Source organism: Palaemon carinicauda, chromosome 15 (assembly GCF_036898095.1).
Source record: "Palaemon carinicauda isolate YSFRI2023 chromosome 15, ASM3689809v2, whole genome shotgun sequence".
Classification (NCBI taxonomy): domain Eukaryota; kingdom Metazoa; phylum Arthropoda; class Malacostraca; order Decapoda; family Palaemonidae; genus Palaemon; species Palaemon carinicauda.
The window spans coordinates 74522109-74542621 of NC_090739.1; the positions used below are offsets into that span (position 1 = coordinate 74522109).

The 20513-nt window shown below is 35.1% G+C and overlaps 1 protein-coding gene across 4 annotated transcripts in view; it reads right to left on the reverse strand.

The window, feature by feature from the left end:
• Positions 1-20513, reverse strand: part of CdGAPr (GTPase-activating protein CdGAPr) — an 805825-nt gene that overhangs the window by 654466 nt on the left and 130846 nt on the right. Inside the window, exon 1 of one of the 4 annotated variants that reach the window (XM_068388517.1) lies at positions 15218-15306. The exons of the other annotated variants lie outside the window; for them this stretch is intronic. The gene's annotated coding sequence lies outside the window, so the exon portion shown is untranslated. Of the gene's footprint in view, positions 1-15217; positions 15307-20513 lie in introns of those variants that run through there. 4 annotated transcript variants of the gene reach the window in all.

Genomic DNA, 20513 nt, shown 5'->3' on the forward strand with positions numbered 1-20513 from the left:
CTGTCCTGCAGTGGACTAAACCTGCTCTTGTTGTGTGGATATAAATATAAATACATATAATATATATCTTTCTATATATATATATATATATATATATATATATCTATCTATCTATATATATATATATATATATGTGTGTGTGTGTGTGTGTGTGTGTGTTATGAAAGAAAAACCTCATTTAAAGAATGCTGAAAATTTAGAAAAATCTCCAAAATAAAAGCAGACAACAAACAGCCCAGACACATCTACTGCAAACACCGACACCCAGCAGGGAGTAAAACCACGAAAGTAGTTGATATAAGCTGGCCTAACAAGTGGACCGGTTTTAAACCCGGCAACGCACGTTCCTTACCACACTCCCCCGAACCTCCGTTTGTGTTTAGTTGTGCGACTGGGAATGCGTGTGATCTTATTTAAAAGGCCTGGCGCCTGATTACGGATATTATCATTGAACAAGGTCATTTAGCGAAGAAACTTGAATACAGGTTAAAACCGAACCATATCTTATCCCCGAACATCTCCAATGCAAATAATGAAAAATATGGAGAAGAAAATGATAGCTTATCAGGATTCGGTCCACAACACCAATATCAGACGGTCGATATATATATATATATATATATATATATATATATATATATATATATATATATACATATATATATATATACACACACACACACACACACATATATATATATATATATATATATATGATAATGTACAAACCCTCCTTACTTGCATATAAAATGTGACTGTGTAAAGAAAAAATCAAACTACTTACTCCAAATGCAGTACATACAGATTTTGACATATCTTGTATACTATATATTATTTCAAACACAACTATATATCAGAAACAATGTAACATATTGGGTATTTTTGTTTTTCTTGATTACAAGATTTTTTTTTCTCAGACCAACTTTAAGGGACCTAATTAGGTCTTAAAAGATGAATTTTGTCAAGTAGATAAATGCTACCAAATCATTCGTCTCAATAACAATTCGACCCGTGACTGTATCCCAAACAGAATAAAAAGGACCCATTACCCTTGGCAAGCAAAGAGCGATGCTGATTTTACCCCCAGACAGGAATGCGTCTAACTTCCTAAAATATTTGTCTATTATAGAACCAAACTGGCGAAAATGCAGGAACATACGATCTGTAACATGCTTTACGTTATCATATTCCCCTATTGTATTTTTCTGTATCCAGCTGACCTTCATAAAGACAGGAAGGAAATAAAAAAAACAAAAAAAACGAAGTCATGCCAACTAGGTGCCAATTAGATACACAATACCTTTGGAGAAAACTGCATTATCAAAAAATTGGTATCCCATCACTGCTCTAGTAAAATTACATAAACACGTGTGCACGTCTATATATAAACATTATATATATATATATATATATATATATATATATATATATATATATATATATTATATATATATATATATATATATATATATACACACACACACAATCTAAGCCAAAACGCAATACATCAGTACATACTTCCAAATCATATTTAATGACAAATATAAATGGTCATCTCTCTCTCTCTCTCTCTCTCTCTCTCTCTCTCTCTCTCTCTCTAGTGACACTGTTGCTTCTTCCATTGGTAACGAAGAACTCGTTCCAAACCAAGAGATAACCATCTGCTTCAGCCTTAGAGCAAGAAGGCCATAACCGACGATGCCCTAAAGGTCTTTTTGCCATTAAGGGAGCGAAGGGACGAAAAATCACCTGCATACTTTTAAGGACACAATACACAAACAAGAAGGACCAGAAACTAACACCTGTGGCCTCCAGGTGCCTCTCTTCCCATGGCAAGAGAGAGAGAGAGAGAGAGAGAGAGAGAGAGAGAGAGAGAGAGACTTTGGTCGACAATTGCATTTACCTGCGAGGAATAGTAATGCGATTTGAGGGCAAGGAAGATAATACTGGCCAGGTAGTGAGGTGGAAGGGGGAATTGAAGGAATGGTTGGGAACAAGGTCTAATGCAGATTTGTGGCTTTGAAAACCAAAATGGATGACTTCGAAGTCAATTTTCTATTTGTCCACCATCTGTCCATCCAGGGCCTTTTCAGTGCATTCCCGCTTTCATAATCACTTTGAAGCTGACCTTAATCTGTCTAGCATTTATAAGTTTAATATCTACTTAACCTTTCATCAGTTTGCTTCATGAGATTATTGAAAATAAGTTTCCTCAAAAAGTTGAGAGTCAAATGCAGTTCGTCATTTTGCTGTAACGATGATTAAAATAAACTTTCATTAAAAAGGCAAAATACAAAAGCAAAATGAGAGTAATAATGGAATAGAAAATTAAACAGGAGAGACAGGATAAAACGTGGCACAGATTTGCATAAAACGAAATTAAGTTGGCAGAATGTTCAATCCGGTAACTATCATCGGTAATTCATAAAAAAAAATATGATATTAGTAGCTCGCAGAGGTTTGCTAATTGCAAAGGAAGCTTTTTACATAAAATTTAACATTTAAATGATCAATCATGACAAATGCTTTTGATTCATTAGCTAACGGACTTGAGGACTTCATCAAACATAAGTTGGATCACCGTCCCTCAAACTGCCGATACAAATTTACGGAATGAAATTAATCACACATACAATATTATATATATATATATATATATATATATATATATATATATATATATATATATATGTTTATATATATACATACATACATATATATATATATATATATATATATATATATTATACGATTTAAAAATTCATTGCAATCCTATCAGCACACAGATAAAGAGAAAAGTAAGATAAAAGAGGTTAAAATAGAGCAGTAAAGGTGAATTAATAAAAATCGTGATATTAAGAACATTAATTGTTGCTGAAATAAAGAAAAAAAAAGTAAAGAACTTTTTAATCAAGCATTACAATGAAAGAAGCATAGAGAAACTAAGTTACCGAGCATCCCACGGCATTACCTAGCGTGCGGTCACTATAGGTAGTGGCTGGGATGACCCAACTTCCATAAATAATTCAAGAAGGCTAGAATAGTATAGAAGAGGTCTGAACTACACACACACACACGCACACACACATATATATTACATAAAATTTTCAACGCAAGAGAAAAATGCCATGGCAACCGAGAGGTGTCAATCACCAAAATTACCCACATGCAGAATCTTGGCAAGTTGGAGGTGAATGCGAGCAGAAGAAATGCTGAAGAGAAAAGTTTCCAAAGATTTTCCTCTTTCTCAGCTAATGAACGGACTGAAGAAAAAGGGAGTTAGGTGGTATCTGTTGACACCAAAAAAACAGCAGTGCTGGAGTTGAGAGAGAGAGAGAGAGAGAGAGAGAGAGAGAGAGAGAGAGAGAGAGAGATGATACCATCATTGCACACTAATTAATTTAGTTAACCTAAACCCTAAAATCCTACCAGATGTGATAAAGTCGTGAAAACCCCTGGCTTTTAATTCCAATACAAATCACCACAAACAAATATCTCTCAATTTTCATCATCCAACAAATGAAATTGAAAAGCCAATAAAGATTTTAATTGAAATCAAAATCATCTCGCCAGCTACACATGACAATATTACAAGTTGCTAGTTAATTAGAAATACACCACAAAACTACCGGAAGCTCTTTTTCTTACATTTACATTGAATTTATTTGAAACAGGACATTGGTAGATCAAAGTTTTGACCCATTTAAAAGACAAACTTATCTGCCGAGACTAAATACTTCCGTATAGATTGACAGATATAAAACGAGAACATTATAAATGGTCAGGTGGTAAGGTTCCTACTACTATATACCTGGCAATAAATAAATACGTAGACACCATAATTTAAAATGAAAACGGAAATATAAGGTTTACAGGTGACCGAGAATGAGAGCGGGTTCTTCACGTATGAACACTAACAACCACCCTTGAATCTTCATCGCCCCCCACAAAAAAAAAAAAAGGTTGTACACAATTGACATGGACCTAAAAGGTTGGGGGAATAGGCCTATCCACATCGCCACAAAATATTCCGTCCCCAAGACTTATATCTTAGGATTAATGAATTCCAAACGCCAGGGGTTCCCATGCATCAGACGCAGGTGATAAAAGGGGCCTATGAATAGAGTAGGCCTACATCCTCAAATGAATATATCACCGGGATAAATCTAATAACGGCACACATCAATAACGACTCTGTGAAGGATTAAACAAGGAGAGTTCTTCCAAGACGCATTTTACCTGGAAGGTGTAAAATTAAAAGATGAATTTCATAATTAGGAAATATCTATAATTGCTTCTTTAAATTCGAAAGCTTCTCTTCGTATTGCAATATCTTCATTCCTAAAAAAGAAAGTTATAATAATATTTAAGCTAAGATGAAGGTCACTTTTGTTTACAAAAGTCCTATGGATTCCGTGTCCTTATTTATATGGTTACTTACGAGTGTCTAATTATTCGATAAAAATAAAGTAAAGCTAGGAATAAATCCAAAAAAATATGAACAAATCTATAACCCTTGGTCATTTATGAGTTCACAAAACCATAGTAAAACAACCCATACTTGACTGACAATCATGTGGTGGTGGTAGTAGTAGTAGTAGTAGTACTCAACTACTTCCTCAAACCATTCTTCTCCACAGTGCCGTGTCATCCCTGGACGTCTACTGTTCTATTTCTTGTCAACTTAATCACTATCACGGTTGAGATATTTAGACCGTTTTCACTATCATATATCAAAATAAAGACCGCAACAAATAAAACCTATAGCTCCCAAAAGATAACAAATAACTTAACCAACAACTCTAGATGTAAACTAACTTAGAATTCCGTCTGAAATACCACACATAGCAGACATGCATGTACCTTGCCTCCACAATAAAATAAAATAAGAATACAATGGTCTGGAGTGAAGTAAGTTTTTCTCCCTAAATTCTGTATTTTTTTCCAGTTTACGAAGCCTGCATTTGCTGCTATGAAAGTTTCTTATAAATTAATTCAAAGCCTCAAGACATGACCAGTAGACAAATTCTTATTAAAGGTCCATCATGAAGTTGAATAATAATAATAATAATAATAATAATAATAATAATAATAATAATAATAATAACAAGACTAATGTGATTAGCAGGCAAATGAGAAACTCACAATAAAAAAGGAAAATTTTCTCCTCTACCCCTTTTTCAAATACAAGCAGTTCCAACTTTAGGTTTTGAGAGCATTTAATAAGAAAATTTATGTAAGCAAAAATATTGAAAAAAAAAAGCGCTTACAATTATAAAAAGAAAATGGATATTAAATAAATCTAAACAAAGTTAAGAAAACCCCCATATATATATATATATATATATATATATATATATATATATATATATATATATATATATATATATATATATATATATATATATATTTTCTTTTTGATCCAACCATTTCTCACAGTATGTTTAACGAGGCAAAATAATATCTCATTAAGAATAATTAAATAGAACATGAATTTTCACGGCACCTCGGTTGGAATGGCTGGCTTAGCTCTTCTATAATTTCGACCACTTCGGACACGCTTCTCTATATAGGTTACACGCATCTGGACGCAATTCACTGGTAAGGTACTCCTTATATACAATTAAACTGCTAATTCTAAAACTATGAAAAACATATGTTCGAATCTTTACATATTAAAAGATTTCGTTAAGCCATTTATTTTTCTCACTCTATAGATCTTGATTTTTCTATCAAATTACAGATTACGCTTGATACAGAGAGATTACAAAATCCAAATTAATGTCATTTTAGGTATATATTGCACAATTATCGCATATAAATCGTCTTTGAGTTACTTTATTCTCTCGGATGACAATTTTTATTTTAGAAAATTATTCAACAGTAATGATTATACATATTTTACAGACAACTGCTATAATAGGATAAATAAAATGAAAGACTATACGTATATCTTAAATTTCCTAATATGTCCAATAAAATCAAGTGAAATAAATACCGGTATTAGACAAAGAGTTCACATGATAAAAATACATTTCAACGATGTCAAGTCAAGACTTTTAATACTAAAATTGGTAATTCCTTGATAGAATACTAGAATAGTTGAAAAACACTGATGTTTATTGGAGTTCCCGAGTTGGAAGTATTGCTTCATAGATCCAGCCTCAGTGCTCATGGAGGTTTTACTCAAGGTCTATAGAGTGGTTTTACTACTAATTTTAGTGGCTGACTATCTATTTAATTGAACTAGAAGTTGAACATAATGTCTAAGAACGTTGTGACGTGGAGTAAAGATAAAGTAAGAATATAAAAAGTGAAGTTTTTTTTTTTTTTTGCCACAGTTGTATAATTATCAATATTAAGGAGACAGAGTTTAAAAAATGTGAAAAGCTAAGAAAATGGCTCAATCATTTGTCTTCTTACGGAAAACAACTGCCATGTCAATACTAACGAGCTGGATTTGAAACATGTTGATCTCGGTAAGGATTTTCACTCCAGAAATAAGGGAATGGCTTAATGAAAACTAAAAACTAACAAGAAGGTACACAAATGCTAGGTTAAAATTTAATCATAACCGATTTCTGCACGATGGCCGCATGTGGGAAACCAATTACACACTTGTCTATACAACTACAGAATATCGCTTGTGTTTTCACCTCCAGCATATGCAATTACCTACACGCACTCGTTAAACAAACTTAGGTATACGCTATTCATGAGTGCAGGCAGAAAAAACTCAACGTACCATCAGCAACAAAGAAAATGAGTGTGTTAACAAAAATATTCCTTTTGTCTCTAAGTCTTCACGTAACATTTGGAACGAAAACAGACAAAGACCTCATAAATTTTGTAGGCAATAAATTTAATCGTCTCATTTAGTTACCTTTGATGAAAAGTACTGAAACATTACGCATTAATGTTGCGTGCCACATTCATGACCTTTATACTTTTGCAATTTTGAGGAACATTCCCCCCCCCCTCTCTCTCTCTCTCTCTCTCTCTCTCTCTCCTCTCTCTCTCTCTCTCTCTCTCTCTCAAGTCGCAATTCTAGAACTAACAATATGGCGTTAGCCAAGAGCCAAGACACTACAGAAAACATTTTGCAACTAGTTATTTACAATAAGGATACAGTGACCGCCAATCAATTTCCTAGTTACACACACACACACACACACACACACACACTGAAATTCATATACAGAAACACATCAACATTGGAAGGAAATCTTCGTAAACCCTAATGGTCTCCAACCCGAGTCCATTAATACTTCTCAGGAGCAGAATCGTTGCGATACGTCCTCTGTCTCTCCCTATCTAACCTTCAGTTGACTGAAGCAGATAGAAATGAATTAGAACCTCAATGGTAAGCAATGGCAAACTACGGAACTTAACAGAAATACTATATGTTATACTGAATACATGTTTCCAAATATCAAATTCACATGCGATCACATACACACACACTATATATACATTATATATATATATATATATATATATATATATATATATATATATATATATACCTGTATATACATCAAGGGAGACCCCATGTGTATGTTGGAACCTTCCAAATTCAAAAAGTATTTTTAATAAGGTTTATATTATTATTATTATTATTATTATTATTATTATTATTATTATTATTATTATTACTTGCTAAACTATAGCCCCAATTGGAAAAACAGAATGCTATAACCCGAGGGCTCCAACAGGGAAAATCACCCAGTGAGGAAAGGAAATAAGGAAACTAAAAGAGAAGTAATTAAAATAAAATATTTTAAGAACATTAACAACATAAAAACAAATCTTTTGTATATAAACTATAAAAACTTTAAAACACAAGAGAAAGAAAAATAAGATAGAATAGTGTGCCCAAAAATATCCTCAAGCAAGAGAATTCTACACCCAAGACAGTGAAAGACCATAGTACAGAGGCTATGGCACTATCCAAGACTAGAGAACAGTGGTTTGACATGGAATGTCCTTCGCTTAGAAGAGCTGCTTACCATAGCTCAAGAGTTCCTTCTATCGTTAACAAGAGGAAAGCAGCCAAAGAAAAATTACAGTGCAGTACTTAACCCCTTGAACGAAGAAGAAGAATTTCTCCTTTCTTCTTGTAACCTACCACGGTTGACTAATTGCCAAGTGGAAATTTCAAATGTCAGGTAACAGGTGCACAATATATTTTTTTAGGAAAATTGCTTAAAATCCACTTCGCTCCCACCTAATTAGGAATGATCCCGGGTCTTGCAAGGGTTAGAAAGCGGTTGATGAAGTCTCTTATGGGTCAACCCACAACGAAACCCTCTAGAAATTAATATTGTTGAAAATATTTCAATCCAGCTGCATGATTGAATATATTTTCAGGCGGTCTGACCATTCAAGCAAGTTGAGTTGATTTGCTACCATTTCCTTTTTTATTCTCGCTCTCCTTCCACTCGATCTGCAGCCCACGAAATTCAACTTACAAACCCGTACATATTTCAAAGCTTATGTCACGAAAGACATTAAATTTTCAGGAAAAGTCTGTAATATTTGTTCCTCAATCGATTCAAAGATTAAATGCTGGTGTATTGAAAGAGCTACTACTTTCCACACACACACAATATATATATATATATATATATATATATATATATATATATATATATATATATATATATATATATATATATGTGTGTGTGTGTGTGTGTGTATATATATATATACACACATGTATATATATATATATATATATATATATATATATATATATATATATATATATATAGAGAGAGAGAGAGAGAGAGAGAGAGAGAGAGAGAGAGAGAGAGAGAGAGAGAGATAATTTTTTCGGGGTACTTCTTCACGCAGCGTACCTTACAACACAAACTCTGAAGTGGTTTTGGGGTTACGTCTAAAAGAAACCGAGGTTAGAGAAAAGACCATGATGATGATTCCTCAAGTGGTCCCACTTCATCTCTTCTAAAGTTTATGAGAATGACAAAGGAATAGAGACGAAAGAAATAAAAAGCTTTTAGGACAACCCTTCAGAATTTACTTCTGATATGGAATATAGTCTTTCGTAAATTATAAATTATCTATTTCGTTAAGTACTTGATTAAGGTGTATAAATATTTATGGCTAACGAGTTTCCATTCGTTCTTGGCCTAACTGATGTCTTTACACTTAAGTCATCAAGAGGAATAAGTCAACCAAGTCTCAATATTTAATATTTTTCAAGGATTGATTTGCCAAGACACGTAACATCAATATAATCCCTTATAAACCACTTAATATATACTATTTACAAATTATATTAGTATTCACTAATTATCATTATTACAAGCTAAGCTATAGCCGTAGTTGGAAAACCAGGATGCTGTAAGCCCAAGGGCTCCAACAGGCAAAAATATCCCAGTGAGGAGAGGAATCAAGGAAATAAATAAACTAAAAGAGAAGTAATAAACAATAGAAATAAAATATTCTGAAAGTAGTAACAATATTAAATTAAATCTTCATATATAAACTATAAAAACTTGAAAAAAAAACAAGAGGAAGAAAAATAAGATTGCACAACGTGCCGAGTGTACCCTCAAGCAAGAGAACTCTAATCCAAGACAGTGGAAGGCCATGGTACAGAGGCTATGGCACTACCCAAGACTAGAGAACAATGGCTTGATTTTGGAATGTCCTTCTCCTGGAAGAGCTGCTCACCATAGTTAAAGTCTCTCTTCTACCCTCACCATGTGGAATATAGCAGTAGTTAACCCCTTGAGTGAAGCAGAAATTTTCGGTTATCGTAATGTTGTCAGGTGTATGAGAAAAGAGGCGAATGTATAAAAAATGGGCCAGACAAATATGGTGTGTGTGTGAATGTAGGCAAGGAAAAAATAGTCATAACCAGAGAGGGATCCAATGTAGTACTATCTGGTGAGTCAAAACCCCCAATAACGCTCTTGGGGTAGTATATCAACGGGTGCTGGATTCTTCTCAAAAATAAATAACCTCTTTATGGATCAACATCCATTTATAACTATCGTCCAACTTAGTGAACAAAGGTGTGAATGATCCATTTATAAACGCCGTCCGACTTAGTGAACAAAGGTGTTGATGATTATCTATCTATAAACGCCGTCCGACTTAGTGAACAGAGGTGTAAATGATCATCTATTTTTAACCAGCGTCTGACTTAGTGAACAAAGGTGTCAATGAACAAAATTATTATTAAAGAGTGAATATGGAAAGAAAAGAACAAACCACTGCATAGCATCTGTTAAAGTATCAAGTGCAATTTTTGTAAGAATTAAAAAACTATCATGAGGACAAATGCAAATCATCGAATGTATACACTTTATAATTCTTATGCAATAGGATGAAAAATAACATGAAATTGAAAACTTCTGTTACAATGAGTAAAAATGCAAGTTTATCGGCAAATGAAAAACAAACGAATGAATAAAAGAAATAGACTTCATACCGTTCGGTCAACGAACTTTACCCTGTAGATTCCCTACTAATAAATACGATAGCAAAATTACACTTTCCATCTTACTGTTATGGCACATAACGTTGACAAAGACCTTTATTGCATCAGACGAATGTCTCTTCCCAATTTCTATAATATTTTCTATGTAATAAAGTACATCCAATCGATAAACAAACAAATGGTATAACCCAAGTAATAAACTATATTTTACGTAACCTTGCTCTAGGCTTAGCTTAATCAAGATCTAGACTTTGAGCTTAATATTAAGATTTTACTATTTTATTTTCCATATACCGTATAGACGACTCAGAAATTAGGCAAACTAAATGTAATCTCCTCTTTCAACATCATGTATAAAAAAAAACATGAATTTACAACTACGTCCATTAATATGAAATAAAACTGCCCGTACAGAAAAGTAAAAAACAAAAATCCCAATAGGTTATCTATTCTCCAGTTGCATCAAATTAAGACTAAATATAAATAAATTTCGTTTATTTTTTCATTGACTATATATATATATATATATATATATATATATATATATATTTATATATATACACACAAATCTATGAATAACATCAATGATACAAGTATAAATTAGTTTCATAGTTTCTTGACTCAACAACCTGAGCTCTGACCTCAATGAAGAGATCCTCCCTGCGCTAGAAAATGCCAGGCAATTAAATTAATGGCTGGGATTTGTAACAATGAAGATGAATATCATTCAATTACTTATTATCTAATTTCCTTTAAACTCAATTGCAATAATAGTTTTAAAGCAAAGCTTTATAAATAATTAAAAAAGTTTTTTTGCATATTCATTTATTAAAATGTTAAATATCAGTATTCAGTTAATTTGTTTTAATTCAATGTGATCTAGAAAAATAAACGTAAAGCCAAAGAAAGGAATAATTTTACACGTATCATAACATACAATGACATTTCTTAATAGAATTTCTTTAGGGAATAATAAAAAGGGCTGGTAATACCTCTCCCACTAACAAATTGGACAAATCGGTTCAACTGTGACCTATTCTCCTTCACAAAGACTCGAAAACACAAGAATCAGGCATGAACCGAGAAGCCTGTACCCGAGAGAAAGTTGAACAGGTAATTTCAGATTTTTTTTTTTTTTTTTAATTATTCCCTGATTAGCCGAGCATTCTCTTCTAGAGGGCAAGGCAGGGTGGAGGAGGCACACCCCTATCCATAAGTCCCCAAAAGGAGCATATAGATTTCCTATCAACTCGTTCTTCGACATAACCACGGGCCTAAGTAAAAAGCAGATTGGAGGTATTCATATTCATCAAGGGATTTATGTTAAAGGATATTTTCATAACAAAAAAAATGTGAACATGAAGTATATAACTAAATACCATTCCTTCATTTCATTAAATCAATGCACAGAACCCATATCACAGTTGCAACACTGCCTCCTTTCTTTATTCCCGACACCGACACTTTCAAGGAACAAGTTTCGCCGTCACCTACGGCAACCAACTTTCTAACGCTTCTCTGCGGTTCCTCACTAAAAGGCTCTTGCAAGCACTTAATTTCCTGCTGATAAAAACAGAGAGAGAGAGAGAGAGAGAGAGAGAGAGAGAGAGAGAGAGAGAGAGAGAGAGAGAGAGAGAGAGAGAGAGAGAGAGTTAATTTTTAACAAATGGCAAGAGCTAATTAAATCTTGCCTTGTGAGTCGTCTTTGATCTTCCTCGATTTCTCGGGATACAACTCATTAGAAACACTGAAAATCAGAGCATATTGGGACATGAAGCGATGTTTATCGAGTACTAGTTCTATAAATGGTCAATATAATAATACTACATATGTGGGCGTGTACGTTTGTTTAAACACATTACTTTCCCCAACACACATCCTTTTCTAATAAATTGCACTTGGAAACCCACCACATCATTCACTCAGTTCAATTGCCATGGCACACGAAATGTTTGTAATTGCAGTTCTACACATCTAACATCCAAAACTGATCACCTTTCTCTCTTTTCGTGCATGAGAGAGAGAGAGAGAGAGAGAGAGAGAGAGAGAGAGAGAGAGAGAGAGAGAGCTTCACAAGTGTTCCTACCTTGGTAAATAAAAAAAAAAAGGACAAACTAACGGTACACCAGCAGTACACAATTCATCATTGGCGCATCCATACATAAACTATCATTTGAACCTATCAATTTCCGAAATATTTTACAGATTTATGTACACCGAGAACTTAACCCCTCTAGATGGCACCCATCTAGACGGGCAAGACGTATAAAGCTCCAAGGCTCGCCATCGTATTTTTATCCGAGTACTATGGCACTCCCCAGACATGATATCGTTGGCACTCGTTGTTTAGCCAAATCACCAGCGGCGGTACAAGACACAAAGAATCCAATGATATCGCTGAATTAATACAAAAGAGTTGCAAATACCATTGCAACCTAGCACCGGAATCTCCCTTTATTTCAAGAACGCCAAAAGAGGATTGATCAACTGTCTGGGTATTCTCTGGGGGAAATGTATTTCATTCAGCACTAAAGTAAAATTATGGACCTTGGCACAAACCAAGGCAAACTACTCAAATCAAAAGCGAAAGAACCCTATATAAGGAAAATAAAAAATAATCTCTTAATAAAAATATCAATGAAATATAATGTCGAAAGAAAATAACAACAGTTATGAGGATACCAAGTTCACCGTGATGCAAAAATCGACATCTCATGTTTAAAACATTAGAACACAATGAAAGATAAGTGTCCTACCATCATTCACGAAATGAAAAGGTAGATAAACGGTTTAACAACATAACCTTTACAATTTATCCAAACAATGATGCCTCGTCTGCTAATATAAAGGTATTACAAGACATTAGTGTGAAAAACAAAAGCCCATCCGGCATCTATTTTCTGCAGAGTGATCCGGATTTACTTCCAAATAAGATTATTATTAAATAGAGTCCTATGTAAACGCCTGTACCCATACTGTAACCCCGCCCTGCTCGCTGCTGGCATGGTTAAAATAAACTTGAATTTGCAGTCTGAAGATGAAAGTATTGCTATTTAACACATTGTGGTCTTGATATAATATATGAAGTTTCACCGTAAATATCCTTGAGCAATACTCATGGCCGTATTATGGCTAAACATTGTCAATGGTATGAACAAAATGAGTTTCATAATTCCTGACTCAGTAATATAATGATCCTACCCCTTTTTCTAATATTTCTGAAATGCCTTGCCTTTGATTAAAACATTTCTTTCTCTTGAATCTAAGATGAATACAAAAATAACAATTATTGTATAAAGTGAAAATAAACAAACAAAACCATACGTACGTAAGACCGTAAGAGTATTACCAAAATTCAAGTAACCAGTTTTATGTTTGTAAATAAAAATAAATTTGTACAATTCAGGAAACGGAGTTGTATACATTTCTAGTTCGTAAGTTTATAGGTAAATCATTTTGCTATAACTGTAATTACTGGCGTTCGTGATGTATTGGTTTCCTTTCAAATTACACAACAAAATCACGGCTAAGTAGTTCAGAGTAAGCCCCGCCTCAAACAAAAAACACAATAAAATCAAATAAGCGCTTTGTCACATGAAATGAGAGAAAAGAGTAAAGAAACAAACATCCAAACTGTCATGATATAACCCTGAGAAAATATTCATAGAAAACGCCAAAATGTATGAATGAGCACATACCAATGGAGATTTGTACCTGGTGACTTAGGCTTAACTTTAATGCGTAGATTTCCCAAAACCTCAGAATTCCTCTTATTTATATGCTTGGGAAATATTACTTATTACTTTCATATAATTTTAAGAACGTTAAAAAAGTGCGTATACTGGAATACTGAATAAGGAAAAACAATATATCACCAATTTCTGAATAAATACAGTCGCATACTGTAGCTGTGCGTGAAGCATATTCTATACCACAAATAATTAACTTTCATATTTCCACTTCCTTTTGGCAATAACTTTCTTTATTATTTCTACCAAAGACAATGCGCAAAAGGAATATTGTTTGGGGGGAAATCAAACTGCAAAACATACTAAAAGTAAACACTACGCCACTGGTGTTTTCACTAAGTTTTTAACACATGTGCTAAATGTGCTGCCACTTAAAAAAAAAAAATAAATAAACTCCAATACAGACAAACGAAAACGGGTAATACAGCTGTTTCAATGACTCAGGAGTGCCAGGATCATGGGAAAACGTCAGCAATGACAACACAGTTCCGGGAAGAATTTCTTATATTCATACTTTAAGAGGCTTAATGACAAATATTTACATAAAAACTCATCATGCACAATTCACAGAGACCCAGGAAAGCCAGAGAGAGAGAGGATATTTTAGTATAATCAACAATAAAGGTTCTAGAATCGATAATCTGCCTCCCTCTTTAATCTAGCTCCCTCTCATCGACGGGATCTTTGGTTGGCACTAAATTATTCTTATCTCCACCACTTCCCGGGACGGAATCCCCCACAACAAATGCCATGACCATCACACTTTGCACGTTGGGGCTTCGCTCCCAAACACAGGCATTGCACGGCACAGCACTAAAACTTCCCTCCACACAATTCACACACATCGGGTCAACACAGGTACGGCCTAGTTATCAGCTGTGGAAGATTCACGAGGGGGAGGTGCACCGGGGTCACTCTGCAGGCTCAGCATTCCCGTCAGAGGAGACCCGGCTGTTTGCAACCGGCCTCAGGAGGAAGAACGGCTCTCAGTGCTCACATAAAACACAACGAAGGGCTTCTGAGAGCCAGCAGAGGTAGAAGAGAGAGGTATAGAAGATTCTCCCCACCACACGGCGGCCAAGAGGGACCACTGACATGCTAGTGTAGTTGGCTGGTGGCAGGTCTGGTGGAGCAGCAGCAGGAGGAGGAGGAGGGAGTTTCTTTCTCCTCCTCTCTTCACCCTCCCTCTCACTCCCTACTCCCTTCCTCCCTCTAAACACCCCCTTTTCCCTCCTTACTTGGCTCTACTACCCTCTCCGGCCCTCTCTCCTGGTTCCTCCCTCGTGGCAATGGTCCCACAACCACACCCTCCCCCTCCTCCTCCACCACTTCCTTCCCCCTCCCATCAAACCCAATCCAAACCCGGCGAAACCAAGCCACAAAACCACACTCCTCCAACCACTAGGATTATCATTATCATCATCATCATTATCCTCACCATCATCGTTCTTGCCATTATCTATGTCACTCCTATTGCCTAACTTCATCATATCCATAACAGATAAACCATTAATTACGCATAATTAAAAAAAAAAAAACTTGTAAAAGTCATCTATTTGCATTCCAAACATTCAATAAGAGAGAGAGAGAGAGAGAGAGAGAGAGAGAGAGAGAGAGAGAGAGAGAGAGAGTTAAATTTTAAAATGACATGTCTTTAACATTTAGAAAAACTAATTTCAAACCTACATTTAATTATAATAATTCTCTCTAGCATCTATCGTAGATGCATCACAATAGTGAAAAAAAGGAAAAAAAAAAAAAAAAAAAAGGATAATACCTAAAGGATTTAGCCGCTAGAATATATATGATATTCCCTCGTAACGTAATCATTTATGCAGGTTCAGATTAAAATTCAATATAGACATACGAAGATTAGACAAAGGATCAGTAAAATTTTATCCTACCAGTAAATCATACCTAGTTTAATACGCTTCATGAAATGTTGAAAAATAAACAACTTATCTAAAATGTATATTTACATGGACATTTTACATTTATGCCAAAGAAAGTCACAATTTTAAAACACAATTCATATGTGATCATGCAAAAGAAACACTATGATATATAAACATTTACAGATATATATATATATATATATATATATATATATATATATATATATATATATATATATATATATATATATATATATATATATATACAAATAATGAAAAAAAAAGTCGAGCAGCGTTAAGCAGCCCAATGAATACTGCCGTGTGTCGTGTACTGAAGAGGTAATAATAATACATTCTGAACTGAAAGGAACGCAGACGTACCAGCTAACACACTGACACCCGCAAACAGAAGGGTGTCTGGAAATTCACAGGATGTATCAGTCTATTGCGGGGAGACAAACAGCCACAATAATAATAAAAAAAAACACGGTAATTAAGAGCGATTTTATAAGGGCTATAAAATACCTGTATGTTTTCACTGAAACTGTTATAGGCTAAATTTATCAACGCTATTAAAACCTCATCATACCTAGCATTACAGTTCTCATTACTAGTAACAATCCATTATCTATAAATCCCACAAAAAATTAAAAAATAATTAAATTCCGAAAAATATAAACTACCAAGTGTATGACATAAAGAAACCCTCATGAATCAATCGCAATTAAAATAAAAACAATGATTCAGTTCAAAAAAAGCATATGCATGAAATGCTTCAATATGTTTCGAAATCCCAACTATGAGTGCGTTAGAGTTTGATGCAGATCAGGATTAACAGTAAATAAACAAATAAACGGAAATCAGAGATGATGATGACATGAGAATGTCAGGGCGGAGTGAGACGGTGGGGAACGGGGGTAAGGCCAAAGGTAGGAGGAAGCCACGAAGGAAGAAGGGAAGGGGAAGGTATGGGCAAGGGGAGGGGGAAGGGGAAGGCAAGGGAGGGGGGAGGGGGAAGAGGAAGTTATAGGAGAGGGGTGGGGAAGGGGAAGATATGGAAGAGGGGAGGGGGGTAATGAGATGGTAGGAGAGAGGAAGGGGTTGGTAAAGAAGAAGGGAGGGAACGGGGGTGTAAGGGAGAGTAATAGGAAGGGGTTGGTAAAGAAGAAGGGAGGGAACAGGGATAAAAGGGAGGGGAATAGGAAGGGGTTGGTAAGGGATAAGGGAGGGGAAGGGGATGGTAAGGGAAACGGGAGGGGGGGAGGGGAAGGGGATGGTAAGGGAAAGGGGAGGGGGAGAGAGCGGGGAGGGGAGGGGTAGAGGAAGGGAGAGAGAGAGAGGAAGGGAGAGGGGAGGAGGAAGGATAAGGCAAAGGGAAGGGGAAGAACTTCCCTTTAACTCTTCATGGGAAATGACCTTTCAGCAAATCATAAATACTGGTGTGGTACAGTGTCACTAATCTCTTTAATTCTTCTTTTCAATCTAAGTACACGTGTTGGAGCCAAATGATTACCTTTGTACTCCCTTTAATCATATAAATTTTGCTTCCATGTTACAGATTAACTCATCACACTCATTCTTTTTGTCGTTACGCTATGCTCATGAGTTCGCTGCAACGCATGAATGACATTTGCTAACTTGAATCCGTTATTTCCTCGTCACTGTGTATACCTATATAACCCCTATCATCTTCAATGAACGTAATTTGTGGGATTATATCACCACAAGCGTAACATTTTCATTTCCTAAGCGAGGTCTGAATATCTAGGACTGTTAAAGTTATTGGACTTTTCACTGGCATGACAGATGTTGATGCTTATAACTGTATAATTCATATAATTATTATTGTAATTGCAACTACTACAAAGCAAGCCGCAATCACAGTTGGAAAAGCAGAATGCATAATATAAGTCGTACGACCCCAATAGAGGAAGGAGCCATGTACGGAAAATTAAACTGAAAGATAAAGAATAAACTATACAAAACAAGGCAAATGATAACGAGACCCATTTCAATCTTGCTTTACAGAAAAGTATTTTCACACCAATTTTCAACTTCTCAGATTCAACCGAGTCAACCATATGATTATTAATATAAGGAGTTCTTTCCATTTAAGGTCTCCATGGATTAAGGTGACCTTCCCACCATTTGGCCACAACAAGAATCACGCTGCTAGTATACACGATGAAAACGCTGTAGATTTAAACTAAAAAGCAGCACTACGCATCAGAAGGATATTCATGTCGGTATTTTGAAAAGGTACCTCTGAAAAAATTATTCAAGTGTCTGATCGAAACCCTGTTATAGCTGTAATGATTTTAGTTCTCTTTTAAGAGCAAAACAACGCCAAGAACTACTTATCCATATTCATGTAACATCACGCGTTATACATTGGAAACTATGTATATATCATCTCTCCTTAATCACAAACAAACCAACATCAAACAGAATATAAATTGAATTTCAATTGCACCGGAACATAAGGCCTTTGAATGTGTATCTAATCACAATAATCTCATCCAATTTAGCGAAACCGTTTTTATTTGGCATTTATTGAAGGAGTCATTACATACTGTCCGTTTCATTATCTATAAACACCGGACTATTGAATGTGAAATAATGAATATAACTTTCATTTAATAAACTATATGAACAAAACCATTTGTCAGAAGTTCTGAGATATCAGAATCAAGCTCTCTCTCTCTCTCTCTCTCTCTCTCTCTCTCTCTCTCTCTCTCTCTCTCTCTCTCACAACAACTAGCTCCCATCTCAGCTAATATATTCCTTCTTACTTCCCTCCCCCTTCCCTTCAATTTCAACTCTGCCTTGCAAATGAACACTGCATTGAACGAATAAATATAACCTGACACTGTATAAAAGAGGAACAGAAAGTTTCGTAAATTCATTCGTAACTTTACTTCTATACAATCATGAACAGAATAGTCAGTAGTAACAACCAGAACGGAGAATTTAAGAAAAAAAATCGATAGCAATACTCAACATGAGCTTAAGATATCAGAAAGCCAGTAGGCCCACGGTGTGAAATAGTGAACTTTATTTTACCAGCAAGAGGTAAAGTCGGAAATAAGAGTGCAGTTACACCCACGTGCGAAGTTCAAGGGCCACATGGCGTCTTTGCTTTCTTATGATACTCCAGGGCTATATTTAAACGTCTAAATCAGAGAACGTGCAAGAAAAAGACACAACCCTTTTCCCCTATGCAAAAATGCTGATGAATAATAACCTTAATACACGAAATCGACACTTAGTGTTAGGTGTTGCCAATCTTATTCGATGGCAAAACCTCTGCAATGCGTTCTAAATAACACCCACAAACAATTAGACTGTAATCGCAGGTTTCAGTAACGTGTGAACACTGAGGTTAACAGAGCAAAACAGTAATTATGAAACATCTAAGATCTCTATATAAGAGAGAATTACATCCTGTTGGAGTCCCAAAGTCTACTGGGTACGACCTTTTTTCCTGTCTGTCTACATTTAAAAATGTACGCTATCACTTCTTATAACAAGTCACGATTATCTGAAATCTCTCCTCTGGCCAAAATTGAGAGAGAGAGAGAGAGAGAGAGAGAGAGAGAGAGAGAGAGAGAGAGAGAGAGAGAGAGAGACGTGCTGTATACTATAAAGGACCAAAGGACTCGACATAGGGAAGCCAAAATGCACGATCGGTGTGCTTACGGGAAGTGCGCGTGCTGGCACAGTCATTAGGTCATGATGTTAATACCACAGGAAATGAGGAAATGGGACCCTAAAAGCAATTCAGTTCCTACTAGCACCCGAGAGTCATTCTGTGCATGTGTAATTTGCACTACGATTAGTTCCCTTCTCCTTTCGTTTTAGTATGCATGCACTAATTACACTTCCTCTTCCAATGTTGTACATGCACAACAAAGCTTTGGGAATATATTCACTAGAGTTTCAAGTAAATACAGATGGCAAATTAAAAAGAAAAAAAAAAAGTAATTTTATACAAAATACGCTGCTCTATACAAATATATTACTGTTTTTTCCCCTGTTACCAATTTTCCCCTTCTCTAATATAACAATATTTTTAGTTTACAGAATATCTTATAGTTCCTAGAAAAAAAAACGTGCAAAAATTCCGTACCGTATTCGTCCATGACCTTCCAAAAAGATGTTCTCAGTTCTAGGTCAGACTTGATAACTAATAGATACTCCATATCCTTCTATGAAATAACTGATTACGATGTATATTCGGTTTTAAAACAAAAAATTTCGCTAGCATTACATCAGAAGACTATTCTTTTCTTATCTAAATCTATCAAAGAAACGAAGAAGGAACTTAATAGTTTCCTGTAGCGGCAAAATGAAATATGTTTGTCATGGCACCAAAGAAAATGAAGTCTTACACAATGA